Source organism: Marmota monax, unplaced genomic scaffold (genome assembly GCF_021218885.2).
Source record: "Marmota monax isolate L192 unplaced genomic scaffold, Marmota_monax_Labrador192_F-V1.1 WCK01_AAM20220418_F8-fsc00010, whole genome shotgun sequence".
In the NCBI taxonomy this organism is placed as follows: Eukaryota; Metazoa; Chordata; class Mammalia; order Rodentia; family Sciuridae; genus Marmota; species Marmota monax.
This window is the reverse complement of record NW_026692321.1, coordinates 8729198-8746281: the sequence shown is the minus strand read 5'-3', so window position 1 is coordinate 8746281 and position 17084 is coordinate 8729198.

Here is a 17084-nt window from a genome sequence, read left to right as displayed (position 1 = left end):
ATAGATATGATTCTAAAGGAGGACCACTGCACACAGAGAAGGGGTCATTCCTTGTAGTTATTTTTATAACCTGTTGTCAGCTGTTCCCCTAAGACAAAGATTTTATTAATTAAACATTTTACTAAAGCATAATTTGTTTCTAATTAATATAAGACATAATCCCCTTAACTTCCCCAAATTCTATGTTATCACAATAATAATACCACTTAATAATACGTAAGCCTTCAGTAATGCTAATGACACCTACACTTGCATGATCGTTTGTAAAAATTCTCCTGTCTGATATCTGAAATGAGATATTGGCATTAATAGGGATATCCTCAAGTGTCCCCTGAAGTCAAAAGAGGAACCTTTCTATGAGACTTTCCATGAAATGAGTCCCCAGATCAAAACAAGCTCATCCCAGGGACAATCCCATGGCTTGCATTCCCAAAACATTTAGCCCTCTTCTCTGAGGGAACCATATCAAACAAATTTAATTGTCTTCCATAGGAGAGTAAGAGGAGAGCTTTGGGGGGTCCAGCAGGAAGATATGGCTCTGGACAGTCCAGGGGAGAGGGCAAGGTCAAATGCTCAGTCTCGTATCTTTAAGCTTCTGTCTTTCATGTGTCAGGAACTTTGCTCTTCTTAGAAGACCTGGCTTCTTCCTCAGGAGCATAATTCTCTGATGGCTACTCTCCAGTTCTCTGAGGGAGAGCACAGCCCTGGTTGCGGATAGCTGAGATGTGGTTTAATCTGATGATCAAGGGCTTTATCAGTTTCCTATGACTGTCAAAACAAAGCACCATGAACTTAGTGGCTTATGATAACACAGATTTATTATCTTACAGTTCTGAAGTGAGAAGTCCAAAGGGAACTTCACTGGCCTCTGATCAGGGTGGCAGTAGGGCTGAGTTCCTTAAGGGAGGTGATGAGGGATAAACCATTTTCTCGTCTTCTCCAGCATCTAGAGGACACTCGAATCCTGTGGCTTATGACCTCTTCCACCTACAAAGCCAGTGATTGTCAATCAAGCCTTTCTCACATTACATCACTACAACGTTGACCATTATGACTCTTTTTTCCACATTTAAGGACACTTGTGATTGCCTTGGCCCCACTTGAATGATCCAGAACAGTCTCTCTATTTTAAGGTGCGATGACTATAAACCTGAACTCCACCTGCTACGTTAATTCCTCTGCGCCACGTAGCATGCCATAGTTCAGGCTCCAGCAATTAGAATGTAGACTTCTTTGGAGGATCACTATTGTTCCTACCACAGTGGATAACAGTCCTGGCAGAGGCATCATGACTTCTGGATCCTGTGGCTCTAACGCCATTCACTTGGGAGAAACTAGTACAGTTAGGTGGAAGAGTGATTGGTTGGCTGGTTGACCAGTTGACTGACTTTCTTGATATGTCCAGAGAATTTTACAGAAAAAATTTAATCCTGGGCTCAATTTATTTTTTCCAATCCATTGCTTTCTACTAATCATGTCTCCCTGGGGTCCTGAGGTGACCTAGAGAACAGTGCTACTACCACAAACAACAGTAATAATGATCCTCCTCCTCCCTCTCTTCTCACCTTCTCTTCTAACACTTATCACACACTCTGGGTCAGGAACCATATTCACTTCTTTAACAAAATTAGCTCATGTAATCCTTACAGCAATCAAAGGAGTTAGATATTATTTCCCTATTTTATATATTAGGAAATTGAGGCAGCAATGCATGGGGCAAACATAGGTTTGATACCATCTAGAGCTATACTCTTATCCAAAGGAATTGAGGAATTGGGGAGAAACTAGTATGTAAACTTAAAAGAAAGAAACACAACCTAACTGAAATGATTCCATTTAACTCTATGAGGCTGTATGAAAGGGGGAACTTGCATCATTCCTGAAGCTTTCCAGCTATATAGCTTGAATCCAGGTACATCCTCAGTTAATCAAAAATCTGACGCAGGGTAACTATGCCTCTCCAATATGGAACTATGCATTAAGGAATTCCAAATATTCAGATAGGTGATGGTATAATTATTGCTGAGTAAGTCTCTAAGATCTAATTGACAAAAACTATCATAGGCAATGTAGGCAAATGTAGGCAAACCATCTCACAAAAGTACTTTGAAGGGGCCTCTCTAAACATAGATGATTCAAAGCTTAGACTGAACAGTCATGCAAGGTCACACGCCACAATTTATTTTCTGTGATAGCAATATTACAGGTACCCTGGGCTCCTAACTCTAATGCATCTGTCTATGTGGTTATATAAATTTAAGTTTCTAAATTTATATTGAACAGACAGTTCAGGTGGTAATGAAATGCTTTGGGTAAGTATAATTTTCTTTTCAAAAGGAAAGTGTCAAGGAATTGCCAATTTGGGGGGGTATAATAACACACTTTATATTTAGCTCTCCAACAAGCTCCAATTTCTTGGACAGACATTATAGAGACACACATCTTCACAATGCCCTTGGAAGGTAGGTGGTAGGTAATGCTGTCCTGGTTCCTTTCTGGTGAAGTGATGCATGGGTGGGGGAAGGGTGGCCATTATGAGACAAATCCAAGGATGGTAGCAGGACTTAGAATAGTGTGGATCATCCAACATTGGAGCCCAGGGGTCTCATGCATTGGTGGGGCTGCATCATTGCTATTACTAACAATAATATACTAACAAGACCATGATGCTCTCCAAATAGCCATAGGCTTAGAGAAAATAAATCCCATCCGATCTAAGAAAATTCCAGTTTGATTACTTATACCTCTGTATGCTTAAAGAGTGACTAGGGGTTCTATGAGCTTTCTAGGACAGCTAACAAATGTAGTAGCTTAAAACAACTTAAATTTATACATTTGAAGTTCAGGAAGGCAGGAGTCTGAAATGAGTGCACAGAGCCATGCTTCCTCTGAAGAATCTGGGGGAGGATCCTTGCTTGCCTCTTCTTACCTTATGGTGGTGCCCAGCAATTCTTGCCATTCCGTACCTTGTAGCTGAATTACTTGAGCCTTGATTTTCATCTTCACCTGGAACACTCCCTGTGTGGCTCGTGCTGTGTCTTTCTGAATCTCCTTCTTGTGAGGCCATCAGGCACCTCACTGAGTCCAGTATGAACTCATACTGCTTTGGAAGCATCCTGATTTGGTTACATTTCCAAATAAGGGTGGCTTCCCAGGTCTTAGGGTTTAGGACTTCAGTATATCTTTTTGGGGACTATCTGACCTACTAAAATTCATTCATTGCTAGTTCTCTACTGTGACAATTTGAGAGAGACTGTAATTGCAATAAATTAGACAAACTTGAATTCTTCTTCCCAGTAACCAAAGACTCTAGCATACATGCTAGTGGCTACTTTTCCTGGCAGTGCCTTCAGGGGTGTTTGATGCCTAGTTGAAGGAGAAATTGCAGGTTTGCTGAGAGAGAGGAAGAGAAAGGAAAGAAGCCTGTGGAGTGAATACTGCTAAGGAGAGGGCTAAAATCCTGTAGTCCCAAGACATCTGTCTGAAATTGCCACGGGCCAACTGTTTGTCCCCAGTTCTGTCAGGGAAGCTGGAGATATTGGAGATGAGCAGTGTAGCCTTATGCTCCTACCTTCAACAGCTTGTCCAAGAAGTTAGATGAGCAAAAGCTTTCCTTCTCACTGCCAGTACTCTCACACCTGTAAAGCTGCTCTAGAGAATGGCTGTTTAAGAGCGTGTCCTTTTCTTTTATCAAGGGGCCATATAAGAAATGACCAAATAAAGCATGTTTCTGTATCTTCTATAAAAGTGCTGCAGGAGAGAGTGTCCCTTCTGTTGCTCCATGCCCCTTACATAAAGATCTCTGTAATAATTGCCTCTTAAATGTGGATGCCAGGAAAGGGTTTGTCTTTCCTGTCACCCTATTTTTCTTGTAAGCAGGGGATGATAGCACTAGGTTTTGGTGTTTTGTGGTTATTTGATTTTTGCCTTTGTTGTTAGATAACCACAAGTGTCTGAGTTTCCTACTTTCTACCAGATGTTATTCTATTTGCTTTTGTATTGCAACCCACCTGTCAGAGTAAAACCATCACCTTGTAAGGGGGCTGTGTAGAGGCAGGCTGTTGGCACTGGCCTTGCAGAGTACCAGAACTAGACTCCAGCAGGTGGATCTGCACTCTTCCAAGTGAAGACATCTCAGTGTTATGACCCCCTCATCAGTGGTCTGAGATTGATTGTAGCCCTGGATGAAAGTGGCCTAGCCCATATTGCGGAACAAGAGTGTGCGCCATTTTGGAACACACAATTGCATGAATTATAAAGGTCTTCCAAAAAGATGGATAAATAGTAAATATAAAACTGAATAGACCAGCAAGTTTCTGCCAGATGCCCTTGTGACACCACCTGCCAAATGGCCACTCCGTTGCTATTTCTTCCCATAGCTAATGATCTCATGCAGTCTAGCAATCCCTGTTTCCCATTGTTCTCATAGGCAATGCCACCTACAGACAACCTTATAGTATATGCATTTCAGAACAGTCCCTTATGAACATGTGCCATTGTGGAAAAGCCTTCAGAGAGATGCCCGGAGGCTGGCTGTGGAAAGACAGCCCAATACCCGAGGCAGGACAGGCATCTGGCATCTATGCTTGCTCTTTCCATTAGAAATCATGGAGGAGGTTTGTGTTTGTGTGTGAATGTGTGCGTACATGTGTCTGTACCCATTCCTGTGTCCTTTCCTCTTGGTGAAGAAGCTTCTTCAGAGTTCACTGTATACAAATTCATTTCCTCCACCTCAGCTCACACATTATATAGTAGATAAACAAAACTTATTCTATCTAGAAAATGAATGAAATATGTGTCCATATACCATGAGTTTAAATATGCATTTTGAGTATAGCTTTTTGGAAAAATATCAGTGAAAAGTTCAAAGAAATAATGCTGAAGAAGAGGAAAAATACCATCAAAAACATCATCAAAATTGAAGTTAGACTATACTCATTCCTTCACTCAGCCATAATTTTATTGAGCACACAGGTGGCACAAGCACTGTGTTGACCACTGAGGTATAATAGTGACCGTAACTAGGTCTTCAATGGGGGTGACAGATTCTGTGATTCCTTAACTGATAAAAGTATGATTAATAGTTATTCCAATATAAAACTGTAAACGTGACTAGTTCCATAGAGAAGAAAATGGTGCTAAGAGGAGCCATGAAAGGGAGCAGGGACCTGTGAAGTGGGTTGGACTTAAAGGCTGGCCGTCGTGCAGTTCATTCACAGTCCATGCGTCCAAGTGGTTTAGAAGCCATATAGGAGTGAGCTGGTCCACAGACAGAGGACATGTTCTCTTCTCAAAGGCCAGCGAAGAAAGCAACTTGGTGCAAGTCCTTCCTTTCCCAAATGGAAAGCTGAGGCCAGAGAAGGCACCATCCTGGGAAATGTTGCCCAACACTTCTCGTCTCCCTTCTGCTGGTTGTTTATCGTTTCCCTCCTTTACTAGCAGTCAGGCTCTATAAGGATAAAGACCTGTGTTGGTTTTCTGTGTTACCTGTAACTCTCCTGGCCATGGATATTTGGTAACATTTGCCAAATGCATGAAAACACGGAACCCAATTTGTAGTAGGTGTTTAATGATGGTTCTCTTCCGGCTTTTTAAAATACTTGTGCTGAGATCTATTTTGGTTGGCCAGTTGCCCAGTGCAATGAGGGCTGGGCCTTATTGAGGTGCATCACCTGGGCAGAGCAGCTTCCTTCACTTTTCGGCCAGGAAGCCAGATTGACCAGCATGTTCTGAGACAGGAAGGTTGCGTCTCACCATTGTTGAGTAGTACATACAAAACAAGGAGTGTCTTTACAAACAGAAAATGCTGGGGCAACAAGAGTGGCCAGAACCCAGAGCCAGCTCTCTCCACCAGCCCTGGTTTTGTACATGGGGACAGGACAGACTATGGCTGGGAACTTAGAACTGCCAGCCAGGATTTGGGCTTACCTGTAGGCAGTCATTAACTACAAGGTACCAAAACAAGCACAGACCCCCAACAAAATATAACAAAGATTAAACCATAGCAGCATGCAAACATTCATTTTCCTCCTACAGCACATGGACCAAAGGCAAGTAGTGAGGCCTGTGACACTGCCTAGTGACAGTCTCAAGGACGCCACTCTTTCTGTCTTTCTTCTCTGCCATCCTGAGCTGGTGGTCTCCTCACTGGTGCTGTCTTGTGATTATGAACTGGAATCATGTCTGCATTCAAGGCAAGAAGAAGGGAAAGCAAAAGGACCCGATCTAGACCAACCAATCCTCCTTTAGCAAGAAAGCAGAATCTCTCCAGAAGGTCCACTCTGCACAGAATTCATCCCACAGCATCCTCAAATTAATCACTAGCCAGGGAATGAGAAGCCCATGATGGTTTTAAGTATCAGAATTCATCCCTCACAGGGGAAGGAGTAAGGTCAACCCCTCTGAGGACTGATATAAGTCTCCTCAGCCATCTGAACAAATTATGGCTCCACTAGGGAAAAGAAGGAGACAGGAAATAATTTTTTTAACTTTCTTTTATTTTTAAAATACATTACAGTGGAATGCATCACAATTCTTATTACACACATAGAACACAATTTTTCATATCTCTGTTTTGTCTTCATACATGTACTTTGGACAATGGTGTCCATCACATTCCACCATCATTGCTAACCCCCTGTCCCTTCCCTTCCCCTCCCACCTCTCTGCCCTATCTAGAGTTCGTTTATTCCTCCCATGCTCCCTCTCCCTACCCCACTATGAGTCAGTTACCTTATATCAGAGAAAACATTCGCCATTTGTTTTGTTGGGATTGGCTACCTTCACTTAGCATCATCGTTTCCAACTGCATCCATTTACCTGCAAATGCCATGATTTTATTCTCTTTTATTGTGAGTAATCTTCCATTGTGTATATATGCCACATTTTTTAATCCATTCACCTACTGAAGGGCATCTAGGTTGGTTCCACAGTTTATATATTGTGAATTGTGCTGCTATAAACATTGATGTGGCTGTGTCCCGGGACACAAAATAAATTTTGTACAGACTCTGATGAGCCTACCACAGTCCCCACATAGCACTGCTGCTTCTAGGCTCTGCCCTCAACTTGCAATGCTACTGGAGCTCATGGGCAAACTTCTATTGCTTTTTGCATGGAAGCTATCCAATAAGCACCCAGTTTGGATCTTCTCATCCTTCTCTGTAACCTCTTCTATGATTGGCTCAGGCATTCAGCTATTCTCATTCTGAATATCTGCATATGCCTGACATCCTCTATTGTCATAAGGAAGTTCTCATTTATAGAAATAATTCCATGGAGATAACATGGGGCTAGGGGCACCCATTACCCTGGGGTCAGATGCAAATTAAGAAAACTGTAAACAATTTTCATTGGATCCTTTCTGGCTTTGGGATATTGCAGAACTATCAGTCTTCCAAATTTTTGATTTTCCCTCAACAAATGGAGATATTTCAAAAGCTCAAGTAGGATAATGAGCTTGAAAGTGTTTTGCAGACTGAGAAATACCCTCATGTACTAGAAATTACAATGTGCCTAAGTGTTAGGATCTGAGTGGTAGCTCCCTAAATTTCATGTTGAAGCACTAACGGTGGGACCTCAGAGCGTAACAGTGTTTGGACATAGGCCATTTAAGGAGGTAATGGAGGTAAAATTAGGTCATGTGGGCAGATTTTAATCCAATATGACTGGCGGCCTTAGAAGAGGATATTAGGACACAGGCATGGACAAAAGGAAGACCACATGAAGACACAGGAAAAGGCCACCTGTAAGCCAAGGGGAGAGGCCTCAGAAGAAAGGAAGCTGCTGTGAACTTGACCTTGAACTTCCAAAGGAAAGTCATGAAAAAAACGCAAGAGAATGGCTTCGGTTGTTGAAGATGCCCAGCTGGTGGTGCTTTGTTGTGGGGGCCATAAGACCCAAACACACAGAGCAAAGAATTCTAGCTTTGCGCTGTGTTTGTTATGGGAGGGGGGTGGGGTACGGTGAGGAGGCTAGGGGTTCCAGGATGAAGAGTGTGGGAGCAGAATGAAGCCCTACAGGGAAAAGAGCACTGGATTTGAAGTCAGGAAACCAGGGTTCACGGTCCGGCTTTGCCACAGTGACATTGTGACCCTGAATGAATCCTTCCTCCTTTCTGGATCTCAGTTTCCTCCTTTGCAAGACCCTCGTGTCATGGAGTTAGAATGATAATGAAGAAGTAAAGTTGACCACAGGAAAGCACTCCCACTGGGCATCGCGCACAGTAGGTGCCCAATAAATCTCTTGCAGATGCTGCTTGTTGATAGAAGAGGCGAGTGGGCAGTTGGTGTTGGCACAGGCAGTTAGACAGTCATTGCAGGCTCAGGGTGGAGAGGAGCTCAGGGCAGCTCATCACACAGAGTCTTAGGCAGTGGGAGAAGAGGCTGCTGAGAAATCCCACTTGGAAATCCATTCTGCTTGGACCGTCTGTACCGTGCCCCGTGTGGGGCCATCTCTTCTCAAATTCAGTTCTTGGTGTTCTGTGTGGTTTGCTGAGTCTTGACACTCTCCACTCAGCTCAAGTTAACAAGCATCAACAGTCTCTATTTTCTGCCTGGTAAATTTGAGGTCAGTGATCTTTAGCCCCTGCTCCTAATAGGCTTACACTGTAGAGGGAAGGAGAAACTCAGCTGGTGGAGTTCCAGTTTTTGTCCTAAGCAGGAGTAACTTGCAGAACCTGTGCCTGGAATAGTGCTGGGACATAGTAGTTGCTTGATAAATTTTAGGTTTTAATTAGGTAATTGCTTTTAATAATCCTCAGATCCTCCTCTCTCCCACTGAAGAAGAAGAAAAAATACCTTTTAATTGGCTAATTTGCCCAGCTTGATTCAAGCAAGCATTAAATTATTGATACTTTAACTCTGAAATAAGTTATTGTAAGATATTTTCTAGGTGCTGGCTGTATGTTTTACAAATGTTATTCTTTGTCACTAACCTTTGAGGTAAATGTGCCTCCCCCTTCACAGGGGATGAAGGGGGTGGGAAGTTAAAGTTCCAAGGGCTTCATGTCCCCAGTCCTATTCTACTCAGTGCTGCATTCTTCTGTCACTCAGGTGTGTGGGCAGAGCTGGTCCCTGTGGCGGCTCCACGCTTTCCTCCATTAGGCTGTGTGTAATTACTTCAGTACTGCCCAAGCTGAATTCAATCAACCCAGTCTGTTTATCCCCAACATCTCCAAAAGGCTATGGCCAGATAAGATTATCACAACACCCATGTACTCACATAATTTAGAGAATATTAGAAAAAGACAAAACCCTTAGCTCTTACAGAATAGTCTCAAGCAAGCTGGTGTTTCTGAAATCAAGTATGCAATTAAACCAGACCTGCATGCATAGCTTTTGCTAGCCAAAGACCACAACAGAGATTTAGTGGGGTATAGAGGAAAACACTTTCCAGAGGCAACAACATAACCTTATGCTTTGATCTTGACAGAATGCCATTCTCGGTGTGCCAGGGGTCCAGAAACCATTACCCACACTACTCACTTTACAGAGAGAAGGGCCAGGGGGCGAGGGGGTGGGAGGCTTGCCCTTATCTCTGGAGGTGTCTGCTCAACACAGGGCAGGGCCAGTCTCTGGACAAACCCATGCTCATTCGAAGGCAGAGACTGAGAAGGCCAGGCCTCAAAGAGAAAGAGGAAATTTATATTTTGTTCATCCATTTAAAAGGGTTAAATACCCCTTCAGGTGTGGGGGAAAGGACCTCAAGTCTTGGTGGCCAAAGTGACACCAAAGCAAACTTACAAAATTTTCAGGAAGTCAGGAATGTTGACGTGTCCAGTGCCTCCTCTGAAAGAACATAACTGGAAGATTCCAGCCCAAGCATGAGCAAAGCACCACGGCTCTGGGCCCTTCCTCTGCCTCCGTCTGTGTCTCCAATGGATCCCTTATAACCCTGGGCCACCGTGGTACTGGTACTGCCTCCCTCTCCGGGGACGTTCAGTTCCTGGAATGGGGGAGTGTTCCTCCTTGTTCCCACATTTGCCTCATCTCAAGAGTCTCATTTAGCTGGAGTCCCGTGGTTGCTGATGACAAATGTGTGACACCTTGTCTTTTGAGTTGTTCACACTTGGAGAAGCTTCTCTTCCTCCAGTGGCAGCAGAAGCCCTCTTCCCCCGTCATCCGGGCTTTGCCTCATTTCATTTTTCTTCATTTTTAGACCTGTTACTGCCAAGCAGGACTTGCTACGTTTTATAAATGTGAACCTGTTTCATAAATTGGACACATTCTTTCTCTGCCGTCTGGAGAATCAAGAATCTTGTTTCCTCTAGATTCGGCTGGAGGATGCTCCTGCAGTGGGAGAGGGAAAGTTAATGGATTCTGGGTCTACAAAAGCATCTAGGCTCCAGACAAATCTTATTTACTCCCATCTTCCTGAGTCAGAAGTCTCCACGCTCTACCAGCCTTCCTTCAGTCAAATCTACAACTTAGCACCAAACTCAATATGCACTTTAAGTCTATCTCATCTTCTCTAAGCATTTTGATGAAATAGTAGAAATGTCCTTTGAGGCCAGGATGGTGATGCAATCCCACCTAAGGAGGGGCAACGGGGAGCCAGAGGCACTAAATCACATCACCTTGAAACGGGCCTGATGATGCCTGTCACTTTCTACACGTTCTCCGTCTCCTCCACTGCAGTCACGTCCTTCATTTTGCATCTGCCTGATGTAACCGAGTCCTGATATGAAGGGTTGGTATCCGGTTGTGCTTGCTGTGGCCCCTGTTTTACAGCCTTAGGAGGCATCTCTTAATAGTATGCGGGGTGTGTGCTCCCTCTGGAGTTTAGTCATTGCTCCCTGAGCTGTGTCCTGTGAGGGGGCAGTATTGCCCTGTCCAATGCTCCTGAAGGGTGGCTCACCGCAGAAGTGTTGTTCTGTGGCCCCTTGCATCCTTCTCTACCTCCCCAAGGGAAGGAGGAAGGACGGGACTCCCTGGTGGGTTGTTGGTGTTGGTCTGCTTTGCTCCAGCTTTCTCATTTAGGTGAGAGTAGAACTTGGCCCAATACCCAAGCCTTGTTCCTGGGGAGCTGCTTTATTGCAAAAATTAACACATTTTATTCTGTTCTTCCATATAACAAACCCTGCAAGAGGCAAGTTCTGTCCCCACAAGTCAGGGGGATGGGCAGGGAGGAGCATAGCCAAGTGACTGGAGCTGCGGTTGGGGCCCTGAGCAGCCCTGCTCCATGGCCCGGGTGCAGGAGGAACGTTAGGAGCAGTGTGCTTAGCCAAGCCCAGGGCCCGGCCCTCCAACCAGGGGCATCCAGCAGCAGCTCTGAGATTCAAAGATCCTTAACTCATGCCAGTTTCAGTTTTTCAGTTTGGAGCTCAGAAAAGAGAGCAGTGTGATTTATTTACCCTGACAACCCCAAACAGGTCTGCCAGGTCTCTCTGGGTCTGAGTCTCCCACACTGATGCACTAAGGGCTGAATCGCCTCCTTTCCTATCTTTAAAAGGGCCCCTCCTCCTTCCTGTCTGTTCAGCCTCACCTCCTAGCTCAAAACCTTCTCTGAGCTCAAAATCTTCTCATAGGAAATCCCTCTTCTCCCAGCTCAATCGAGATGTCGTCTTTCATTTTTTCATTTATTCTCCCATAGCAATTGTTCTGAGGGAAGATCCAAAATCTTTTTTTTTTTCTTCATAAGCCAATACCATTCTTCTTTGAATCTCTGATTAAATGTGATTTCTAGATATTGGAAATTCTAAATGTTTACTTCCATTGAGCCTTTCTCCATCTTAGCTGGAGAGGGAGTTTTATTCTGTGATATGATGAAGTTTTATAATATTTAGAATGCTCTGGGGCAAAAACAATGATAAATCCAACTTAATTTGGATTAAATAAATGTATTGGTTCACATTGGAAGTTATATTTTGGAAGTCTAGGGTGGGAGACAGGCTTCCAAACTAGTATAACCAGGGTCTCGTGCCATTCTGCCTCTCTTGGATTTACACTTCGGTGGGATCTTGTTTGTTTGTTTGTTTGTTTGTTTTTTTCAGTCTGCTTTTAACATTTGGGCCTCATATTCATGATATGTCAATGTCTAGAAAAAAGAACAGAGAGGCACTTCCAGATATTTTGCCAGAAGAACAAATGATGTTTGGAACTGATGTTTGGAAGTTCTGGACTTCAAACAAGATGCCGGAGAATGAGGTTGATTCAATTTTGTTATGTGCAGGTATGAATATGGCAGAACAAATCCTACTGTATTTATAATCACAATGCACCAAAAATTAAAAACATTTTTTTAAAAGGAGCCTGATCCAGATTGTGAAGGACCTAGAACACCAGGTAGAGGGGTTTGGACTCTGTCTTGCAGAGAATGGGGTGGGAGGAGCTTGGCAGAGTTCTGGCAGATTCAGTGTCAGGGAGACTGTGTCTTGGGGATGATCTGACATGTCACGTGCTGCTGACTAGGGATCCTGGGGCTACGTGAGGACAAGTCAGCTCTTCTCTCCTTGAGCCTGCGGAAGGATGCGCTCCCTCCCTGTGATGCCCCTTCCCATCTTCACGTTGAGATCTCAGCTTTTGCTACCTGCTGTGCTCAGTCTGCATGAATCGCTGTGGACGGCACCATTGGCTGGGCTGGAGTGATCCCTGGATCAGAATTCAGAGCAGGATGTGAGCTAAGAGCAGATGCCCTGTTTCTGGGTGCCATGCCATGTCACCAAGTGGTATGTTCACAGTCAGGCACACAAGTGGGCTATGCCATTAGCCTCAAGAAAAGAAGAAAAAACTTCATACATTTATGACAGGTGTATTAAGGTATATTTCTGAAGATTTTTTTTTTCAACTTGGGACCATAGAAAACAATTATTTTCCTTCTATTTGATAAGCTACACATTGACAGGAAGGCTTCTGCTGGCCCTGGGGTCCAGGTGGTGTTGGGATCGCTGCTGCTCTCTGCACACTCATGTTGCAGGTACCTGAAATAAAGTCCCTACAGCTTCCTCTTCCTTGCTCCTGCCTCCTGTCCACCCTCAGTTCAGACGCCTTTGTCCAGTCTGCCCTCCCTGTTTTCCCTAAGGTTGTTTCCAACACCAGCAGGTTGGCTGTCTAACCAGAAGTTTGCTCAGCTCTTTCGTTTGGCTTCTCGACAGGGTGCTTCTCTTCAGATCACTCTCTTGGCTTGGCAAACCGCAGTCAGTGGGCAGAAGCTAAGCAACCTCCCAGTGTCTGGATATCTCAGACGTGAGAAGGTAGTTTCCTCCTTGAGGTTCTGAGACTTTTCTCATTGGCAAGATGATTTTAAACAAAATGAAGATTCTAAAAAAAATCAAAGAATTTTAAAAAGAACAAACCCAAACCCAAATTTCAGATTTAGAATATTTTTAAACCATTTCCTTGTGCATGATACCAAAGTGCATCTGGTGGTGTAAGCAGCCTTCCTCACAACCTCACGGGCACTTAGAGCAGTCATTAATCACTTCTGAATCGAGCCAGGATGAGATGGTGCATTCTCCCTCTCAGGCAATGAGCATCAAGGCCTACGGTGATGGCTCCAGTCCTCCCAAGAGCAGCGCATGTAGGCCTAACTGCTTCCCATTCCTGAGTGTGGAAACCGAGCTTCGAGGGAGAGGTCCGACTTGCCTCAATCACTCAGCTGGTAATGGAGTCTCGAATTCCAAGGCAATGTGTTTGCCTTCTGTGTCTGGCTCTTTGCTGTCTTCTGTATTTCCTGCTACTGGTTGACAATGAAGGGCTTATTTCCAGAGAAGGTCACTGCTACATCTAAATTTACATATATCTGTCTTTGGGTCAGATTAGTCACTAGGCATTTGGAACAGTGACCCTCCCTATCCAGTGAACTTACCCAAATAGAATGGGGGTGGTTTCCACTATGACAGACTAGTATTTGCTCTAAATTTATTGACCAGATCCCTCCATCGAGTTTGATAATAAATTCTAATTAGCACTCTTGTAGCTGCTAATTCTTCTGAAGATGAATGATATGTAGAGATTCAAAGGCTTACTTGACTTCAAAGGAAGCAAAGCAAGAAATGTCTAGCTTGATCATTGCTACTAAAACCTCACTAAAGAAGCAAAGCAGGAAACAAACCCTATAGGTCACATGGAAAAATTATCTTTGTGTAACATAAACTGGGTCTATAGCTTTTGTGACAAGGGATGATAGATTCATTTTGAATTAAAACTGTTTAATACCGGGTTTTTCAGAATCAACTTTATTTTTTCCATTTCAGAATGTCACTCATCTGATCATTCCAGGTACAGGAAATGATGTCTTTTCTTAGGCTTCATGAAACGTGAATAGCATCAATTATATGAGCTGATCACTATGTAATATCTTGTGCTATTAAAAACTATATGCTCTTAAATATTTATAATGAGAGAAGTAATATTCAGCATCTTACATGCATTATTAACAGTCTCTAAATACATCTTCTAAATCAATTACAATGTGTATTGTGCCCCTGCCATTGAAATTTACCTTTTTGTTTTGGTTATTATATTTGAGAACAGCAAATGATGAGTCCCCAAGGAATGCTGTAACCCAGATTCAGTTCCCATATGTTCAGTGTTTCCTGAGGTTTCCTTATCCGTTCAGGTTCAGAATAATCATGTGTGTATTCATAGTCATACTAAATTAAAATTTCTCACGATGGAGATTTTTAGAAACATTGAAAGAAAGAAAACACTTGAATGGAATTCAAACAACCTGCATTGTAGACCTGGCTTTGCTGTTGATTTTCTGGGTGCCTTGGGAAAGTCCCTCCCCAGATTCATTTCCATCATTCATTTCATTTCATCTTATAGATGAAGACTTGGCATGAAGGTCTCTGCTTCACAGCATGGTGAAGTTCAGACCTACACTTCCCAGGCTGGAACTGGACAGACTTTGGCTGATGGAACATGGTACTGTGACAGAACAATTCAAACTTCAGAAAATACACCAAAGGCAAGAGTCATTTTCCTATTTGGGTTGAGGACAGGGATCAGATTTCAGCTCTGTGCCTGGAATATAATCAGAAGGAAATGGATCATCCCATTGCTTGTGATCCTAGAGCAGAAAACAAATAATGGTTTTTAGAAGTCGGGAAGGGATGATTTCCTAACCCACCTGGTGAAAGAGTTGGACCTGAGCTTACAGATGTGGAGAAGCATAGAAAGTGGGTTGGGTAAAGGGAGAGGTGGCTCCAGGTTGGGAAGGCAGTCTCAGGTTTAGTTTGTATCTTTGGCTATAAGGATGACTCTTTCTAAATATGACTAGGTTATTCTGCTTACTTAGATTCTTGGTGTTCAGTGAGGGTTTCTTTACTTAACTAGGGTCTCAGTTCTGCTGTGGGAAATTAGGAAGGGTGGTATTTGTCTCTTTGATCCATGGTGGGGTACTAGGAAGGCTAGTGCTTCTAACAGACATCAGAGGCCACAAGGAAAGAAGCCCAAGGCCAGTCAAGGTGGAAGTTCTAGAAGAACTTGTCCCAGCATCCACGTGAAACAACCTTCTAGGAAGCTCTTAGAAAATAGGCAAGAACATGGTATGGATGTGGGGAAAGCAAGAGAGGGAAGATCATCTCTCACACCATACTGAAAATCATAGTTTTTATTGAGGAATTGGGAGGCCATGCAAATCTTTGGAGCCTGGCAGCCATATGTCACGCTTGCGTTTCATAGAAGAAACGTTGGAGGTGCATGGGGATATTCTAAGGATGAAATATGGGCATTAACCCAATGTTACTTTCTGCATGCCATGCCAGGCTTAATTAATACCAGCAGCTCAATTTGAGGCTTTAGATGTTTGGAATAAGAAATATCTATATATCTCAAGCTCTCATCTTAGACTCTAAGTGGCCCAAAGCCCTGTTCCCTCTAAACTCCTTTATAGAGCACAGAAGAGTTCAATCATGACTCTAGGTTTTCATTTAACATATTGGTGGCTATCACTATTCAATGCCTTCAAAAAAGATGCAAAGGGAAATTGCAGATAAATACACATGTCTGTTTGTGTTTGCGTACACGGGTGCACATACATGACTATGTGTCTGCATGCTCCAGCATGTATGTGGAATGGATTTTACAACATGAAATCCCAAGTGCATGACAAAATAAAGCTATAGCTCAGGAGTCAGAATATCTTTGCTTTTGGTCTAGCTCCAGGCCAATTAGCTGTTTAACTCTGGATTGATCACAACTTACCTGGGTCTCAATTCCCTTCTCTGTCAAAAGGAGATGGGAAGTGAACTAGACCTCTAGGAAACTTACCAGAGCTAAGTTTTTATTTTGCAATTTTTATTTTTATTTTGCAAATAATCCTTTCCATCATGTCTTAGAGCTGGTACACACTGTACAAATATTGAGAATTATTTAAGTTCCATAGCATGCTATATATATTTTACAGGAATAATAAGAAAAAGAGTAAAGAATAAATTAAATTTGACCTTGGAGGTTTCATTTTTAAAGAATATTTTCAAAATGGTATGAGGAAGCAAAAAATAATCTAAGCAAATTGCAGATAGGCTTTTTACCATGGAAACCAGGAGACAACACACATTGTGCTGTGGAAATGAGTGAAGCTGACAGAATGAACATGTAGCGCACTGTGGGAAAATTTCTGCCTTACAGAAAGATTGGAAGAATATGATCTTTTGACATCTGCACATCAATAAGGGATGAAGGTCTGAATTCAGAAATATAATGGTATTGAATTCGCTTATATGAAAACCAGATGACGCATTTTGGTAAACGCCAGAGCAAGGTTTTTCAGCAGCAGTACTATTGACATTTTGGACCTGATAATTCTTTTTTTGGGAGAGGATGCCCTGTGCAATGTAGCACGTTTAGCAGCATCCCAGGCCACATGCTTAGATGTCGGTAACATGAAGCTAAATCTCCTTCCAGTTGTGGAAACCAAAAATATTTTCAAGACGGTGGAATGCTTACTGTGTTAGAGTGAAGATTTTTAAAAAGAATAAGTAAGCAGAGGCTTTAGAGCCAGACAGACCTGGTTTGATTCTTGGCTCAGCTGTTCACTAGCAGTTTGATCTTGGACAAGCTATCTGCCTTTTCTAAGAGTCTTGTTTTCTTCATCTGTAAAATGGAAATAATGCTGACAACCTGTAGTATGGGGTCAGA